At 45.3% G+C, this 17,485-nt stretch overlaps 1 pseudogene; it reads left to right on the top strand.

Annotated features, from left to right (window-relative positions):
* Positions 1-12,376: 12,376 nt before the first annotated feature.
* LOC106835709 (anaphase-promoting complex subunit 13 pseudogene) lies at positions 12,377-12,961 on the top strand (annotated as a pseudogene).
* Positions 12,962-17,485: the final 4,524 nt, after the last annotated feature.

The following is a 17,485-nucleotide window of genomic DNA, read 5'->3' as shown; positions in this document are numbered from 1 at the left end:
GCGTGCTATGTGTACATGTTTGCCTTTTTTGACCTTCACAGTAATCCCAGGAGAGTTAGGGAAGCTTCCACAGCACACAGCTAGCAGGAAGCAGAACTCTTGGAGCACGAATGTGCCTCTGTGCAGTGGCCTTCTGCCTCTAGTCCCCCGCATTGGCAGGATGCAGGCAGGGCCTCCTGATGCATCAACACAGTGAAATGGAAGCTCACCCATGACAGAAGGAGGAGGAAAGAGCTGAAAAACATGGCCTGGGGAACCTCAGAAGAGAGTGCTGTGATGGTGCTTCACAGAGTGGATTGCAAAGGCTTGGCATGGGACGGTCTTATCTTTCCTTATCCTCATAGGAAGGGAAAGTGGGTTATTGGATGATGTGAAGCTGGGCGCAGCCGGCACCTGGCATCCCTCTTGCCTTCACAGTTCAACCTTCCAGTGAGTGGGGTTCACGGCTTCAGTGGAGGTTAGGGGTCAGAGAGCAGAACGCAAGACTGCAGAAGACCCACGTTTGAATTCTGCGTCCCTAGCTGTTCTCAAGAGAGTCCCTACTCTCTTATAACCTCCAGCAAATCCTTTTATCTCTCTAAGCCTGTGTTCTTAACTATAAAGCAGGGATAATTATATCTGCCCAACCTAAATTCCTGGGCTACTGTGGGTCCCAAAAGAGGAAATGTGTGTGAAAGAATCAAAAATAGTGCCAGACTGGAGCAGATTCTCTATAGGTATTAGTTTCAGGCATTCCGTTTAAGAGGTGCTACACAGATTTTAGACACCGTTTGGTGAAAACACAAGCCTGATTGTGGAGCTTTGGGGAATTTTATGGATTCAAGGCCATCTGCTTCCTTCCCATGGGCCATGGATTTGGTTCTGCTCAAGTATACTGAGTGAGGGCCTCTTTGAATGATTATCATGTTTGAAGGATTTTTTGCTTAATGAAGTGTAAGCTGATCTGGGATTTAGCTGTTAATGTTTCCAATTTTTTCCCCAATAGGTGTAAGAATTTTATAAGCAGTTTCATAATTACAATAATATTCCCTCTCTACATCTATGAGTGCAGCCCAGTATCTGATTTCCAGACTTCGGTTCCTCTAAGCCTTGGTGAGGAGGGAGAGAGAGAGACAGAGAGAGCGAATACGACTGAGTCTTTGTGGAACTCCTGTGAGTAGGTGAAATTCCATTCATATCAGGTTGATTCCAAGCAGATTCTTAGGTTCTGCCGAAGAAAAGGGAGACACAATAGCTGTTTGTGCTGCTTCTCTCTGTGAATTCATTTACAAGTTAGTTTGCTCTGATGTTTGGAAGCATCTGATGTTTGGGAGGTTATTATTGATAGAGGCAGTCCCTGAGGCATGAACACAATTTGTAAACAACTCTTGCATAAGAATGGACGCCACTGCATCAAGCTGCATTCCCATTGCTCCAGGCACTCCTGAACCACTTCCTGTTCGTTCCATTGGTTGGTCAGTTATCCATTCAACAAATTTGTTAGGAGTACCAGGTCCAGCTCCAGAGGCAGTTGTGGGGCCTGGTCTGAGAATGTGGATTCTGGGGCCGTGTGGTTGGAGTTTAAGTTCTGGCTGAGCAGTTGTGAGACCTTAGGTAAGTGGCTCCTCAAAGACCAGCCGGAGACAATTCCCTTTTATCCTCGTTCGCCAAATAGTTGTGCTTCTCCCTGATGCTTGAACTTTATACCTTATAAACACTCAGAATCTTGAAGACGATTGTGATTCCCCTCTTCCTGTTGATTACAAAAAAGCTCAGAGCTAACTATGCACGTGGTTTCTCTCTGGTAAATAGGACTTCATGGCAAGCATTTCATTACCAGTTTTACTCATGGCTCTACTTCACTTTCTCTCTTGTTTTTTCCTTGCCTGCCTGAATTTCTTTACAGATCTTTCATTTTTGCCCTTCATCTGACCTGTTTGCCCTGCCTTGCTGCAGTGAATCTTTCCATGTCCAGCAGGACTGCAGGTGGTTTAGAGGGAGAGCTCAGCTCCACCATCACTGTGTTACCTGGGCAGGTTACTCTGTTCCCTCATCTGAAAGAGCTGCTGTGAGGATCAAAAAGTTCCAAGCAAACATGTAAAGTGCTCAGATTAGTACCTGCTATAGAGTAAGTGTTCACTAATTCTGTTACTATAACAATGTCTTGATAGGGCATGGCACTTATGTTCTAGAACATTCTTTTTTAAATGTAAGTTTCTGCTGGGGCACACATCTGAGGAAGCAACAAGGGGCTCAAATCCAGCCTGAATTTCACTCTTCAAAACTAGGACAGAGCTGCATCCACTCAGAGAAAAGGCTGCCTTTTAAAAATAGGCCCTGAGTCAGTTTCCCTTACTACCTCTTTGTGAATTGAATATTCTTGAAAGATAAGAACTGACAAAATTGAGCATGATCTTCCATTTGGAAGAGGTTTAATCTAATGTCTAAAGAAGTTTAATCAAAAAAAGTTAAAGCTGGTGCCAACTTGTATCCAAATGGACGGTTTCTTCCAATTATGTGTCTCCCCAAAGTCTTGATCTCACTAACCCTTGACTACACAGTAAGGTTCCATTTCCTTTAATAACCAAATTATAATAACTCAGAACCCCCACCTGCCAAATTGGATAAGTTTGGTTACTTACCCAGCTTGTCCTCTCCAAAATTGCGCATGTGTGCACACACAAACACACACACACACACACAGAGCTATCTGCACCCCAAACCCACCCTCAGTCCTTTTTGCTCACCTGCTGCCACCTACTGGAAGAGAAGGAACTCAGACATCACCGAAGTGTCTGACCTCAGGACTCCTGAGCTCCGAACCAGCCTGTCTCCATCTCAGGTGCCTGCAACCTGCAGGTGTGTCTGAGGGTGTGCCAAGGTCTAGCCAATCTCCAGAGATATGAGCTGATTGAACAACCTCTCCAGCTGTTCCCAGAGCCCATCTTGCTGTCTCCCCAGCTGTCTGTATAAGTTATGCCAATTTGTCCTTGGTGTTCCTCAAGGAAAGAGAGACGATACCGACAATGAGGACACCCAAAGGAAAAACTGCTCAGGCCCTAAGTGTACAACTCTTAATGGCACAGCTCTTTTAGTTCACACACATAGCCTTTTTTCCCCACTCTCCAAGACCCCCAGTTGGGCCAGGGTCAAAATGGGTTCCCCTATCAGCTGCACACTATGCCTAGAACTAGCACTCTGCTTCATTAGCCTGTTTCTTCCCCCTCCTTCCTTTGTGGAGAGTGTCCTCATGGGGTCCCCCCACATTGCTTTTCCTACTGTCTGGCCTCAGCCAAGCCCACCTAGTTCATCACATAAGCCTTAATTATATCAAAAGTCCAGAAAAAGAGGTTATAACCCCAACATCTTTCTCCCAGGGCTCTTGCAAATTCCTGGATGCAGATAGATACATGAGGCTCCACTCTTGGCAGTAGCCAAAACCCCAGGGGCAAAAGACTTGTTGTGGAAGGAATGATGCCTACCCTTCCCACCTCCAGTGTCTCGGCAGCCAAAGGACCTTTCACACATATTTCCCTGGAAGAACCGCTCACTTAACCCGACCACAATCATGAGTTCTATGTCTATAGGTGCTCTCTTCAAGATCTTGTGAGATTCCCCAGTTTGACTGCCTTCCAATCCCACTTTCAGCTCTCTCATCTCCTCATTAGGTATAGACCTTGGAGCAGGTTACTTCTGGAGCCCCCCGATAATGCCTGGGAATCTGTTGACCCATGCAGCAGGGGGCAGGAGCAAAAAGCCTGGACCCAGAATCTCAGCAGGAAATTAAGGGCATGAGCCTTTCCCACTCAGAAACTAAAACGTGGACTCAGAAAAGGGCTCCCAATGTGGGATTATCAGATTTAGAGAGTCAAAATGCAAGATGCGCAGTTAAATTTGAACAACAACTCTACTTTTTAGGATAAGTATGACCCACGCAATATTTGAGCATCCCGTGTTTTTTCTGGCAACCCTGTCCCAAGGCCCAACCAGCTACTGTCAGGCCCACTTAGCACTCACGGAAGCCACAAACCATAGAACTGGCCCCGGCCTCTCCGGATTTATTTCACTGCCTGGGTGTCTGAGAGGTAGTGGATTCGAACCACCCAGCTGGGAGGTAAACCGGAGTAAACAGCCCTGGGCTGCGGGAGAAAAGGAGGTTTCCAGGAAGAGATTAGAGGAGAGGATGCAGGCTCCTGCTTTCACAGGAGGAGGGCCCCACCCAATGTGTTCGCCTCTTGGCTTTAAGGCCTCCCATGCGTTAGGAACACGCTGGGAAGCTCTGCTCTGTGGCATGCAAGCTCTCTAAGGGAATGGGAAGTTTTCTCCCTCAGACAAGCGTTTATAGACAGATTTCATTTCTCTGAACTCTAAATGTGTTTGTTACCCAGTGAAAGGAAAAGGAAGCGCAAGCTGAGAGGAGACGGCCGGACTGGAGTCCAGGAGGCAGACCAGCTGTCCAAAGGGGCCTTGGCTGTGGCTGCCTAGAGGGCAGATCACTCACAGCAGAGAGTGACCTGAGCAGCCTGCCTGAGTCCTCGATGGGCCCTGCAGGGATTTCCAGGACGTCCAGACCTGAACGATCCAGAGAGGAATGATCATAGAAATTCTTTACACTTCGAAGTTTACAAAGCATTTTTATAGCCATTCTCTCATGGAGGCCCTGGCAGCAGCCGTGTGAGGCGGGGGGCCTTTGAAGGAGAGGGAGACAGTACTGCTCCGGAATTACCGGGCTGGTGAGGAAGGGAGCTGAGACCAAACGCAGGTGTCTGCGCCCCAGTCCAGAGACCATTCCAAGGTGGTCAGAAGCCCTGTTGCTCCTTCCAGGTGGCTTGGATGGCCATGAACAAACCCGGAGCTGGGTGACCAGCTGTCTGGTTTGTTCAAGGACCAGAGGTTTCTTAGCATGTGGGACTTTCAATGCTAAAACCAAGACAGTCCTGAGCAGACTGGGATGGCTGGTCACCCTACTTGGGAACCAGCAGGGTTCTCTCCCTGCCTCCACTCCCACCTCGTTCTGCTGGGGTCACTAAGTAAGGCCTTAGCCTGGGATGAGCAGGAGTTAGAAAGAGGGTGGCGGAAGAGTTAGACAAGGAGGGACTGGAGAGCCATGGAGTCTCACTTCTAAGTCTTTGCCCAAGGTGATCCTTCTACCTGGAGCCCCTACTTCCCCATGTTTTCTCTTCTATCCCTCATTCACTTAACTCTTAAATATCCTTCAGATCTCCTCATGGGATCCAGGATACTACCTCCTCCAGAAGCACCCCGACCTCCCTGAGACTGTGTTGGGTACTCTGTGCTCTCAGTGTATAACTACTTCATCACAGAATTTTGTGTTGAATTTGCTTGTTTACTTATCTGTCTCCTCCCTAGAAAGCTACCCTCTGTGGGCAGGGGCTGTATCTTCATGCATTTATTAATTCAGCATATGTTGATGGGCTGCCTACTGTGTGGCAGGCACTAGGAATCAGGCATCAATGTATCCTGGGGACACAATGACGATGAAAACCAGTCCAGTCCCTGCCCTCATGGAGCTTACAGTCTGTTGGGTGAGACAGATGTTAATCAAATAGTCATACAAGTAAAAGGAAAGTTACAACTATGTTGGTAACCATTTGTTTTGATTACTATGGATTAAGGACCACACGAGAGTGGTACTCAACATTAGGAGAGTTTATGATGGAGGACCAGGGAGGCAGGGGTGTCAGAGAAGCTTCTCCTGAGGAAGTGATGATGGAATGGACATTCCAAGGCCAAGAAGGGATTAACTAGGAACAGGGGCAAGACCCAGAGAGAGCCCTAGGCGGAAGGAGCAGCCTGTTCTCTTGTTTCGGGAGAGAAGAAGCACTTTGCAGCAAAGATTCTCAATGAGGGTGATTTTGCCCTCTACGTGACATTTGGCCATGTCCAAAAATGGTTTTTTTGTCACAACTTAGGGAGAGAATTGCTACTGGCATTTAGTAGGTAGAAGTCGGAGATGCTGCTAAACATCCTACAATGCACAGGACAATCCTCCACAACAGGGGATGATCTGGTTCAAAATGTCAACGGGGCCCCTGTTGGTAGAGCAGAGAGCAAAGGGGACTGTGGCGTGAGCAGAGGTTGGAAACTTTGACGATCTTGTAGGCATGGTGACAGGATCAGATCAGTGTTTTGGAAAGATCAATTTAGCTGTAGTATGAAGAACAGACTAGACAAGAGTGGAAGTGAAAAGACCAAATGTGGATGATTGTAGTAGTCCAGTTGACAGGTGATGGTGGCTTGGACCAGGACTTCAGTGATAAAGATGGAGAGCACTGAACGGATTCCTCAACCATTGAGAAGTTACCGTAACAGGACATGGGGACGCAGGCTGGAGGAGAAGGAGGTATCAAACCTGACTCCTGATTTTCTGGCTTGAGTACCTGAATGGGTGCTAATAATAGCTAGCACACATGATTCTACACGCATTAGCTCATTCACTTGTCACTGAGCTCTCTGAGGCACAGAGAGTAGAGTAACACAGTCAACTAAGGAGCTTAGCCAATACCCCTACACAGGCACTTTGGCTCCGGTGCTCCAATCATTGCTTTACATTACCTCTCTGAGTAATGGTGCTGTCCACTCGGTGGGGAACATGGGTTGGGGACCAGGCTTGGCCAAGGCACACGAACCCACATTTGGGCATGTTGATTTTGAGGTCAACTAAGAGATCTGGACGCACAGTCTGAAACCCAGGGGAGAAGTGCACCTCACGGTTGTACCCACATAGCCTCGTACTGTGCCTGCCACATAGCAAAGAAAGGCTCAGGGAGCAGCTGCTGGATGGGCCAGGGCTTAATTAATTGGTTAAAAAGTAACATTTATTGAGGCATGCCATTTTCAAGGCACTATGCTTGGTGCTAAGGATACTGAGACAGTTGAAGCACAGATCTTGCCTCTGAGGGTTTCACAGTCCCTGGAAAAACACAGTAACTGGAAGAAACTGGAACACCACTCAGCTCCAGCCTGAAGCTCAGTCTTCCTCTCTCTCCTGCCTCACCTGAGGGTCTTAGGAAGCAAAATCAAGTGTCTGTGGCGAAGCTCTTTGGCTTCCCAGAGCCTGAGAAGCCAGAATTCAGTTGTCAGGACATCTCCATCCAATCAGCAACAAACCAACACATAAAAACAAAACCCTGGCGGGGGGAGTGCATGTGCGCATGCACAGACCATTCCCCATGCTCTCCAGCCATCTGGACTTCTGGGGACAGCTCTTTATACCAGAGAATCATGAATCCTTCTACTGTTCCCTTTCCGCTCAGGGAGAATAAAATGAAGAGCTCAGCCTGAGACATGGAAAAGCAGCTCTTTAAAACTTCTGCCTAATTTCCTGTGGCCACCTGAGGGTATAAAGCTGGGTAATGGGCCCCACTTTGCTAGGCAGAAAGGCCCAGGGCTCAGCTGTTTCCTGCGATGAGAAATCTTAGTCTGCTTGGGGATGGGGTTCAACTTGGGAAAGCTATTTTCTTATTTTACAGGAATGGTACCCTCAGGTCCAGCTACATAATTTGCAGGGCCAGGGCAAAATGAAAATGTAGGCTCGTTGTTCAAAAATTATTAAGACTCTCAAGATGGCAACAGCAAAGCATTAAACCAAGTGTAGGGCCCTTCTGAGCAGAGGAGCCTGGGTGCACCCCGACACGCCCTGAGTGCACCCTGAATGCCTTCAGAGCCATGGGTGGTGGTGCAGGCAACACAGGCAGAGCAGGGCCCCCCCCCCCTCAACATTTTCCTCTGCTGCCACCCTTATGGAGGGAATGGCACATTATGGAGCTAAACCAGATCGCAGGAGGAGCAGGCCAACCCCAAAGGCAAAGTCAGCAGTGGCCACCACAGACCAGAGGAGCAATTTGCGGTGGACAATGAGAGCTTTTTCCTTTGGTAGATAAGAAGTGGGCACCAGAGAGGAGGAGAACGGTCCCTCTCTGCTCCCCCAGCTTCCAGCGTCAAATCCCAATGGCCAGGAGCACCTCTCCACCTTCCTCCTTCATGCTTCAGGCTAACCGTCTGGATTCCCTTACCTCAAATGGTTGCTCTTGCTGTCCATTTTTCTTTCTTTACTTAATCAATTAAATATTTCTCGAGTGCCTACTCTCTGCTGGGCACAGCTCTGGGCCCTAGTGACACAGGGGTATGGACCGATGCAGCTGTGGTGGTCACACTACCGAAAGACATCTCTACGAGCAGGCAAATAGCTGCTACCTTAAATGGTCCTCCATTGCTCTCCCACATGTTGGCCATGTCAGCCCCCTCTCCAGGCCCCCAGGACCTCCCAAAGATCCAGCAACAGAAATACCTGCTCTAGAGCCATTGGCAGCATTGGCTCTGATTGGCTGGAAAGGAAAAGCAGATAAGGGGTGAGAGAGCTCTTTGGGAGTTCAGGGAAGACCTCTTGCAGAAGGTGACATCAGAGCAGAGACCTGGGTGTAATAAGGAAATGACATGTAAAGATCCAAGGCAAGTGGATTCTAGGAAGAAGGAACAGTAGATGCAAAGGCCCTGAGGTGGGATGACATACCAGGTTCAAGGACACAAAGAGGCCAGTGTGACGAGAGCAAGGGGAAGAGATAAGGGAGACAGGAAGTCAGGAAGCACATCCTGAGTGCCTGGCACATCATAGTCTGGAATTTGTGTTTCATTCTGAGTGTGATGGGAAACCAGTGGAGAGTTTTGAGCAGAAGAGTGATAGGGGTTGATTTACATTTTTAAATGATTTTATTTTTTTAGAGCAGTTTTAGATTTACAACAAAATTGAGGAGGAGGTATAGAAATTTCCCATATACCCCTGCCCCCACATATACATAACCGCCCCCATTAACAACATTGCTCCCCAGAATGGGACGTTTGTTACCAAGGATGAGCCTACATTGACACAATTGTCACCCAAAGTTCATAGTTTATCTTAGGGTTTACTCTTAGTGTTGTACATTCTGTGGGTTTGGACAAATATATAATGACATAGATCCAGCATTATAATACGAAATGGAGTATTTTCACTGCCCTAAAAATCCTCTGTATTCTGCCTATTTATCTCTCCCCTCTTTCACACCTGGCAACTACTGATCTTTTTATTGTCTTCATAGTTTTCCCTCTTCCAGAATGTCATATAGTTGGAATCATACAGTATGTAGCCTTTTCAGATTCTTTCGCTTAGTAAATGCATTTAAGGTTCCTCCTTGTATTCTAATGTCTTGATAGCTCATTTCTTTTTAGCTCTCAATAATGTTCCATTGTCTGGATGCACCACAGTTTGTTTATCCGTCACCTACTGTAGAATATCTTGGTTGCTTCCAGGTTTTGGCAATCACAAATAAAGCTGCTATAAACATTCCTACGGAGATTTTGGTGTGGACGTAAGTTTTCAACACCTTTGGGTAAATACCAAGGAGTGCTATTCCTGGATCATATTGTAATAATATATTTAGTTTTGTGAGGAACCAACAAACTGTCTTCCAAGGTGGCTGCCCCATTTTGCATTTCCACCAGCAATTCTCGCTGCTCCACATCCTCACCGGCATTTGGTGTTGTCAGTGTTTGGATTTTGGCCATTCTAATAGATGTGTAGTGGTATCTCATTGTTTTAATTTGTATTTCCCTGCTAACATATGATGTGGAGCATCCTTTCACATGCTTATTTGCCCTCTTGTTTATCTTCTTTGCTGAGGTGTCTGTTAAAGTCTTTGGCCCATTTTTGAATCAGGCTGTTTCTTTTCTTATTGTTGAATTTTTGTGTATTATTGTTGAGTTACTGTTTTCTTATTTAATTTATTGTTGAATTTTAATATTTTGGATAACAGTCCTTTATCACATGTATCTTTTGCAAATACTTTCTCCTAGTCTGTGGCTTGTCTTCTAATTCTTTTGATATTGTCTTTCGCAGAGAAGAATTTTTTAATTTGAATGAAGTCTAGTTTATCAATTATTTCTTTCATGGATTATATCTTTGGTGTTGTATCTAAAAAGGCAAGACCATATCCAAGGTCATCTGGGTTTTCTCCTATATTATCTTCTAGGAGTTTTATAGTTTTGCACTTTACCTTTAGGTCTATGATTCATTTTGAGTTAATTTTTGTGAAGGGTGTAAGGTCTGTGTCTAGATTCAGTTCTTTGTCTGTGGATGTCCTGTTGTTCCAGCACCATTTGCTGAAGAGACTATCTTTGCTCCACTGTATTGCCTTTGCCCCTATGTCCTGATTTACATTTTAACAGATGGCTGCCATGAGTAGCAGGGAAACCAGTTAGAAGGACCATTCATTAGTCTTGTGACAAGTTTCTGATGACACTGAAGATACACGATGGAGGTTCAGAAAGAGTGAGGGTGTACAATGATTTGGCTCTTGGCTCCGGGTCTCCTAGGCTGAGTCAATCATACTGAGAGACAGTTATTGCATGAACACTAAGTTCCACATCAGGAAGATGTTGCATATTGGAAAGGGCATGGGTTGGGGGCTTGCTATGTCAGGTATGCCTAACTTCCGGTCCACACCTCTGCAGGGTTGCATGCAACTTAACTGGGTGAATTTGCAAATGTTCCTTAGCTTCTCCAAACCTCTGTTCCTCCTTCTGTGAAAAAGTTAAAACTGCCTAATTATAATGCCTACATAGCATTCATTATGTGCCGGGCACTGTTCTAAGAGTTTTACATAACTCACTCAATCTTCCACATAGCCCAACAAAGAAGTACAATTTTCACTTCTATTTTATACAGGAGGAACTTGAAGCACCAAGATGTTAAGTGATTTTTCTCAAAGCCCTGCTGTTGGTGTGTGGAGGAGCTGGCATTTGAGTTCAGGTATTTGGCACCAGAGTCCCTGCTTTTAATCATTCTACTCTGCCACCTACTTTGCAGAATTACTGTGAGGATTCCCTAAGACAATGCATCTTCTCAAAGACACATTTGTGCAGCACAAAGAGGGTTGATGCAACATCATTTGCTGTAGCAGAAACTAGGAAAAAACCTAACTGTCCATCCTATGAGAATAGATTAGTGAACTCTGGATTTTGCATCTAATGGTGTACACTACAGGAGTGTTGAATGAATAAACTAGAATATAGATAAATCGCAGAAACAAACTTGGGTGGAGGAAGCACAGGGAGTTGGGGAGGAGGGGAGAAGCCAAGTTGCGGATGAATATATGCAGTTTGATACCACTTATAGAGAGCTTAACACATAAAAACAGATCTATACGTTGTCTGTTGACATATAATACAGACTTGTTTGTTTATTTATTTATAATATAAAAGAAGTGCCATATGGACAGGCAGGAGACACATCGTGGTCAAAAGAGTGCATAGCCCTGGAGATGGACAGTAGGGGATGGGGAGGAAAGATGGCAGCTCCTACTTAGTTGTAACATTTTATTTAATTGAAAAAAAAAAAGATCTGAGGCAAATATGACAAACGTTAGTAGCTGTTAAGACTGAGTGAGGGTACACAGTTTCTATTTTGTAATAATAGCCAATATTTGCCAGGAGCTTACTATATGTCAGAACTGTTGTGGGAGCTTTACAGGTATTGACTGACTTAATCCTTTAAACCAGTCTGGGGTTGTTCCAACACAATCTACATTTTTACAGATAAGGGAACTGAAGCACAAAAAGGTTAAATAACTTGCTCAAGATTATACTGTTACCAGGCAGTCGAGCTGGACGGAATTCACATGCAGGCAGCTTGACTACAAATAAATGCTGATGCGTCTGCTAGAAACCATAAAAGCTAACGCTTATATATGTCCACAGCATGCCGGGGGCTGTTCTAGGACATTATGAGTGCTAATTCCCTTAATCTCACAGCAACCTCACAAGGTGGGTATGACTGTCCCTACTTCATGGAGGAGGAAGCCGGGGTGCAGAGTGGGAAGATAACCTGCCGATGTCACACGTGGGTAGGAGGGAGTGTTGACATTGAACTCAGGCAGTTCAGTTCTAGAGTCTGTGCTCTTAACCATCACACTAAACCACCACTTGAGCTTCTATTATCTTACTTTCAGTATTTTGATGCATGCTTGAAATATTTCATAAGTTGAGTTTTTTAATTGAAATTAAAAATAAATTGAAAATACAAAGGGGTTCATCAATAGTCTTGAATACTGCGGGGAGAATGAAGACTTGAAAATGCCATTGGGTGTGAGCTGGAGGAAGACATGGATGGCTCTTTCTGTTTGCCATTGTGGGACAGCTGCCCTTTGTGACTGCCCCCATCATTCCCTGGGCCTGTCTCCATTGCTACTCCTTCATATTGGGTTGTAATCACCCATTTCTGTCTATCTCTCTCCCCATAGACTGTGAGATCTTTGCAGGTGAGTCCCTTTTAAATTCATCTTTGTGCCCCCAAGACCAGTGCCTGTTAAATAGTTGATGTAAAATAATGATGGTTGGATGAATAATGAGGTCCAGGAAAAGAAGCCAATTGCTTCCCGCCACTACTGCTCACCCCACGCTACCCGACACAGGAGCCAACAGCTGCAAGTCCTCACTAAGCAAAGATGAGGCCCCAGCTCCAATCTGATGGTAGCTTAGATGCAGGAGTCAAGATGTAGGACAGTGGAGGAAGCATGAGAGGGGACATAAATCAACAGAGTAGGCTCAGTGGAAATGAGTGCTGTGGTGGGCCTGGTGCCATCTGATCAAAGCTGCAGGAGAATGGACTGTGAGGCACAGAGAGATGGAAGGATCTTGGATTTGATTGACAAGGCTTGGTTAGAAGACAAATTGCCTTATGAGGATGTTGCAATACCACTGAGTGAGCTTCCTGAACCTCAACAAGACAACACAGTGATGACACCACACAATCTGTTAAAGAACAAGAAATGACGTGTGTGGACTCAGCTGTACAGCACCTCCAAGAGAACATTCCCCTCTTTGGAAACTGACACCTGGCTTCTTTCTCATGGACATATTTTTGAAAAATACGTGCAGTCAAAATGTTTTCTTTCAGTGTCCCATTTCAAATCTTTTAGCAATAAATCAACTCTCAAAAGGTACACCCGCTTGGTTTGTGGCAGCAAAGTGCAATGTAAAAATACTCACCAGAATGAGAAACTGATCAGATTTCTCAGGAATGAAGAATATTTGGCTCTTTGAGCCTAAAACTCTTCATTCACTAACTTGTGTTTGAACATGATTGGTTAAACATTTGCCTTTAAATGTGATTTTACTTTACTGTCAGAGTTTAACACTTCCCAACTACTTGTATGTCTCACGTGATGCAAGCGGATTAAAGATAGCAGGGGGAAAGACAGAGAAAGAAGAAGCGAGACATAGGAGAATTGTTAACTTCTCATATACCCCCACTCGCAGAAGCGTTCTGAGTGCGTGTGTGTGAGGCCTGCAGTTGCTATGGTTGATATATAGATAGCCCGTTCACTGATTACTGAGATTCTTAAGATTCCTTAAGGTGTTTTCAAACTTTGGATAAGTTTACAGATTAAAAAATTATCTGACAGTTCAAAAAAAAAAGTCAACCCGAGTCACACACCAGGGCTTTGGGAATATTGCTCATGGTCTTCTCAGCCATGACAACTCCCCAGCAAAGCATGAATTCTGGTCTTCAAAAGTGTAGCATTGGAGGCTCATTAATCCTAATTCTCCACCATCGCTTTCATCTTCAGAGAAACACAACGTGCCGCCGCCTTGCCTCTTTTACTTATCTCATCGTAAACGATTCTTCAGAAAAGGGAGATCTTTTTAGTTCACTGTAGAACTTCACATTCTCTGTGTTAATTAAGAAAAAAGCTGATCAAAATATCTTGAACTAATTTTCTTCCCTTCAAGCTTCCAGACGAAAACAAACCTCCAAGTTACGTTGGGTTCCTCTCTCTCCCTTACCTCCTATACCCAGTGGGCTGCCAAGTGCTGCCAGTCCTGCCTTCACACCACCTCTTACATCCACCCTGCCCCTTCTTTCCTGCTGTTTCCCTAGTTAGCCTTCCAGCTGGCCTCCCGCTTTCCTCTTCTGTCCTCCACCAGCTTCATCCACATTATTGGTAAATTCAGTAATGTGCCTGGGGCCCAATCGTGGCTTAGTAAATGTTTGCCAACTCTGAATCTCTGATTTTTCCATCTTATTCAGACCTCTAAAGGCATCCCTTGACTCTACACATGAAGTCTGAACTCTAGGACCTTCCTAATCTGCCCAGCCTGCCTGTCATGGCCACACCACGTGAGCTTCCATCTGGCCATGCTGAGGACTGCGTCTGGCGCTCTCCTGCTTCCTGTCCTTTACTCATGCTGCTCTCTCTGCTTCAACGCCCTTTCCCCCAAATACTATCTATTCTGTAAGACCCAAGCCCAGTGCCACCTCCTTCTTGAAGCTGTTCCTGATCCCACACAGTCAGAAACACCCTCTCCTTCCTCCGCGCTCACTTAACACTCTTGCTCTCTCTCATGTGGAACTTACTGTCATTTCAGTATATGTCGTCTTAGATGGTGCATATTTTGTGAGCAACTTCTGTGTCTCCAATGCAATATCACATGTAAAATGCCCCTCAGGATGACAGGCGTAGAGCAGGTATTCAGTGAATGTTAGAGCCTCCCCTTTTCTGACAAGCTTTTTGTGAGATGAACCGCTGATAATCTCTGCAGTACAGCTCCTTTTCTCGAGAAACTCAGGGATTTCACAAGTTCATCTCTTGGCTTATTTTAGGGAAGACGGCATGAGGTAGCGGAACACGTCAGATCTGAGTCTGAATCTGGATTCTGCCAGAAAGTACTTCAGTGATTTTAGAAAATTTGCTTAACTTTTTCATTTTTTCATCATTAGGATAGATTTCTTATCCACTATATCAGAACTGTAAAACCTGAGCTTATGCAGCAGAGACTCCCAAACAGAAATACTCAAATAAGAGAGAAGTTTATCGTCCTTCCACATAATGACCATGAGTCTGCAGTGGTTGAGGACGAGGCAGGAGACTGTCCTCCGAGTCAGCTGGGGACCCAGGTTCTTTTTGCCCCACTGCTCTAACATTGCCCAGATGAACGAAAAGCTGACTCACCATCTCCACAAGCACATCTATTTCCAGTTCCCAAGGAGGTGGAGCAGAGAAGAAACAGCTCCCTTAGTAAGGACTTCACCTCAGAATTGCACACATCACTTTTGTCCAAATCCTGTTGACTTGAACTTAGCCGCATGACAACACCTAGCTGCAAGGAAGGCTTGGAAATATTTAACAACCCTGAGTATCTGATTCTTCCATCATCCTATTCAGAAATAGCTGGGAAGTCATGTACACTGCTAAAATTCAGGGTAAACACTGTTCTGTTATTAAAATAAGCCTGCTAAGAATGGATACGGGGGACAAGGACCAGTCTTTGCCACACCTATCTCACAACATTGTTGCAAAGATTAAAAGCAAAGATTGGGAAAGCGCTCAACATTATGTGCAGCAAAATCAATATTCATTCCCTCCTGATTTGTCTCCGTCTTCCCCACTTGCCTAGCAGCCTTCCAAATAGCAAGCTCTCACCATATTTTTGATAAATAAATGTTTAAATGAATGAGCTCATGTTGAAAGCCCACCATTTCTAACCAGATAAAACCATTTGTAGTTTGCTTATTAATTGTCATTGTATGGAAGCTCGATGCTAAGGTAGTTTACTGTTTAAGTGGATAAAGAGCTCTCTGTCTACATCATCACTTTGCCAAGCTAATGGAATTATGCTGAGTATCCCTAAGTCTCAAAAATCCCCAAAGGAGGAGGATGAATATTATTAAGGATCTATGGCTTAGTGTGTGATTGCATTCTTGAGTTTGAGCACTCATGCTTGGGCTGTCTCCAGGGACATCAGTGGAGAAGTGGATGGGCAGGAGAGTGCAGGATCTGCTCTCCTGGAAGTCCCAGGAGAAGCCGAGCAGGACTGTGGAGCCCTTCAGCTGGAGGTCTTGGCTGCCTGCGACTCCCGAGAGAAAAGCACGTGGAGCAATGTCTGCACCAGCTTGGGAGTGCGTGGTTCCCCGTCAGGAAGACCTGGGATTCTCTCCCCATGCTAAGCACTGAACAGCTTCAAAATCTACTGCTGTAAGTTTGAGCCTGTTGCTAGAACTGTAATGCTGCAGCCTGTTGCCCTAATCAGTGGAGACCCAGACTCCTTTGCAGGGAAGTTCTTAAGCAATGACTCAGCAAAGGACTTCAGATGTCCAGGAACTGTCATTTACAGCAATCTCCAGGGCTCTGGGAAACTGAGCAAACTGACCTAAATAGAAAAGCAACTTTTGGATGGCCAGAGGGAAGCAACTACTGCTTCAGTAAACACATGCTCCAGAGGAAGCCCTGGAGGTCTGCAAACCCACCCTGGAGAAAACCCTGTGAGAACCCAGGGCCTCCTCCCTTGGGGCAGATGTCACATGGCAGCAGTCAGCACCAAGGCACTAACAGTCCAGCTTCCCAGGGTTCCCCTGGTGACCTCCCCTCTCTCTTCCTCTGCATTATCTCCTTACTCAAGACAACCGCCCACTCCCTCCTCTTTGATTCCTTCACAGTTGCTGTGTTAACCTCTTCTCTTGAAACTTCAGAATTTGGATACTAAAATATTTCCTGAAATTAGATTATGAATTAATTGTACATGTGTGTATATAGATATATGTGTGTGTGTGCACATGTATGTATATGTTTAAGGATTTCTCTAAACACTTATTTACTCAAATAATGTTTTGGGGTGCCTGGTATGCCCAGTATTATTCCAGGTACAAAGATCCATCAGTGACTCAAACAGACTAAGTATCTACTGTTACCAAACCAGGTTCTATTTCCCCACTTTCCTGAAAGCCAAACACCGAGATGACGAGATTGCAACAGAGAGAGGGTTTGATCACAAGGCAGCCACCTGAGGAAGCGAGAGCATGAGCCACAATTTCGCTTCCCCGAAAATAGGGACTTGGGGATATTTATAGGATGGGGGGCCAGGTGGTCTGAAATGTGGAGAGATGTGATTGAACGTTAGGAGAAGTGAGGTAATTGATGATCTGTGCATGCGTAGTCAGACTTCATGCCTCTTCATAGGAACCATGTTCACAAAATGGCGGCATTAACATGATCTAAGGGTGGAGTTTTTAGCCTCCTGACGTCAAAAGGTCACCTATCGGACATCTCCACGGGCCCGGTTGATGAGTTGGTGGTCTCAACTGGCCTGAAGTGGACAAGGGGTTCTAATTCCTGAAAAACAGGTCACACACCCATTATCATGGTGACCCTGGCTCCAGGAAGATGTTAGCTATAGGAGCATCGTGAGAGTCAGATAGCATGTTGCCTAAACAGCGCAGTTAACAATGGGGGTTTAAACAGTAAAAGCTATAATCAGTAATGGCAAAAAAGAAAAATCTTTAGTACCTAGATACTTAATCATCAATGGCTGTTTGCCGGTTTCACTACCTTGATGAAGACTGGGACAATGCACAATATACAAATAATATTACGTAGTGTGTGGGTGTCTGTATATATACTATGTGTATACACACATATACACACACAGTGGCGAGCACATACTGAGCATCCAA

Source organism: Equus asinus, chromosome 16, assembly GCF_041296235.1.
Source record: "Equus asinus isolate D_3611 breed Donkey chromosome 16, EquAss-T2T_v2, whole genome shotgun sequence".
Taxonomy (NCBI): Eukaryota; Metazoa; Chordata; class Mammalia; order Perissodactyla; family Equidae; genus Equus; species Equus asinus.
Note: the sequence above shows the minus strand (reverse complement) of the source record. Positions and strands in the feature narration are given on the sequence as shown.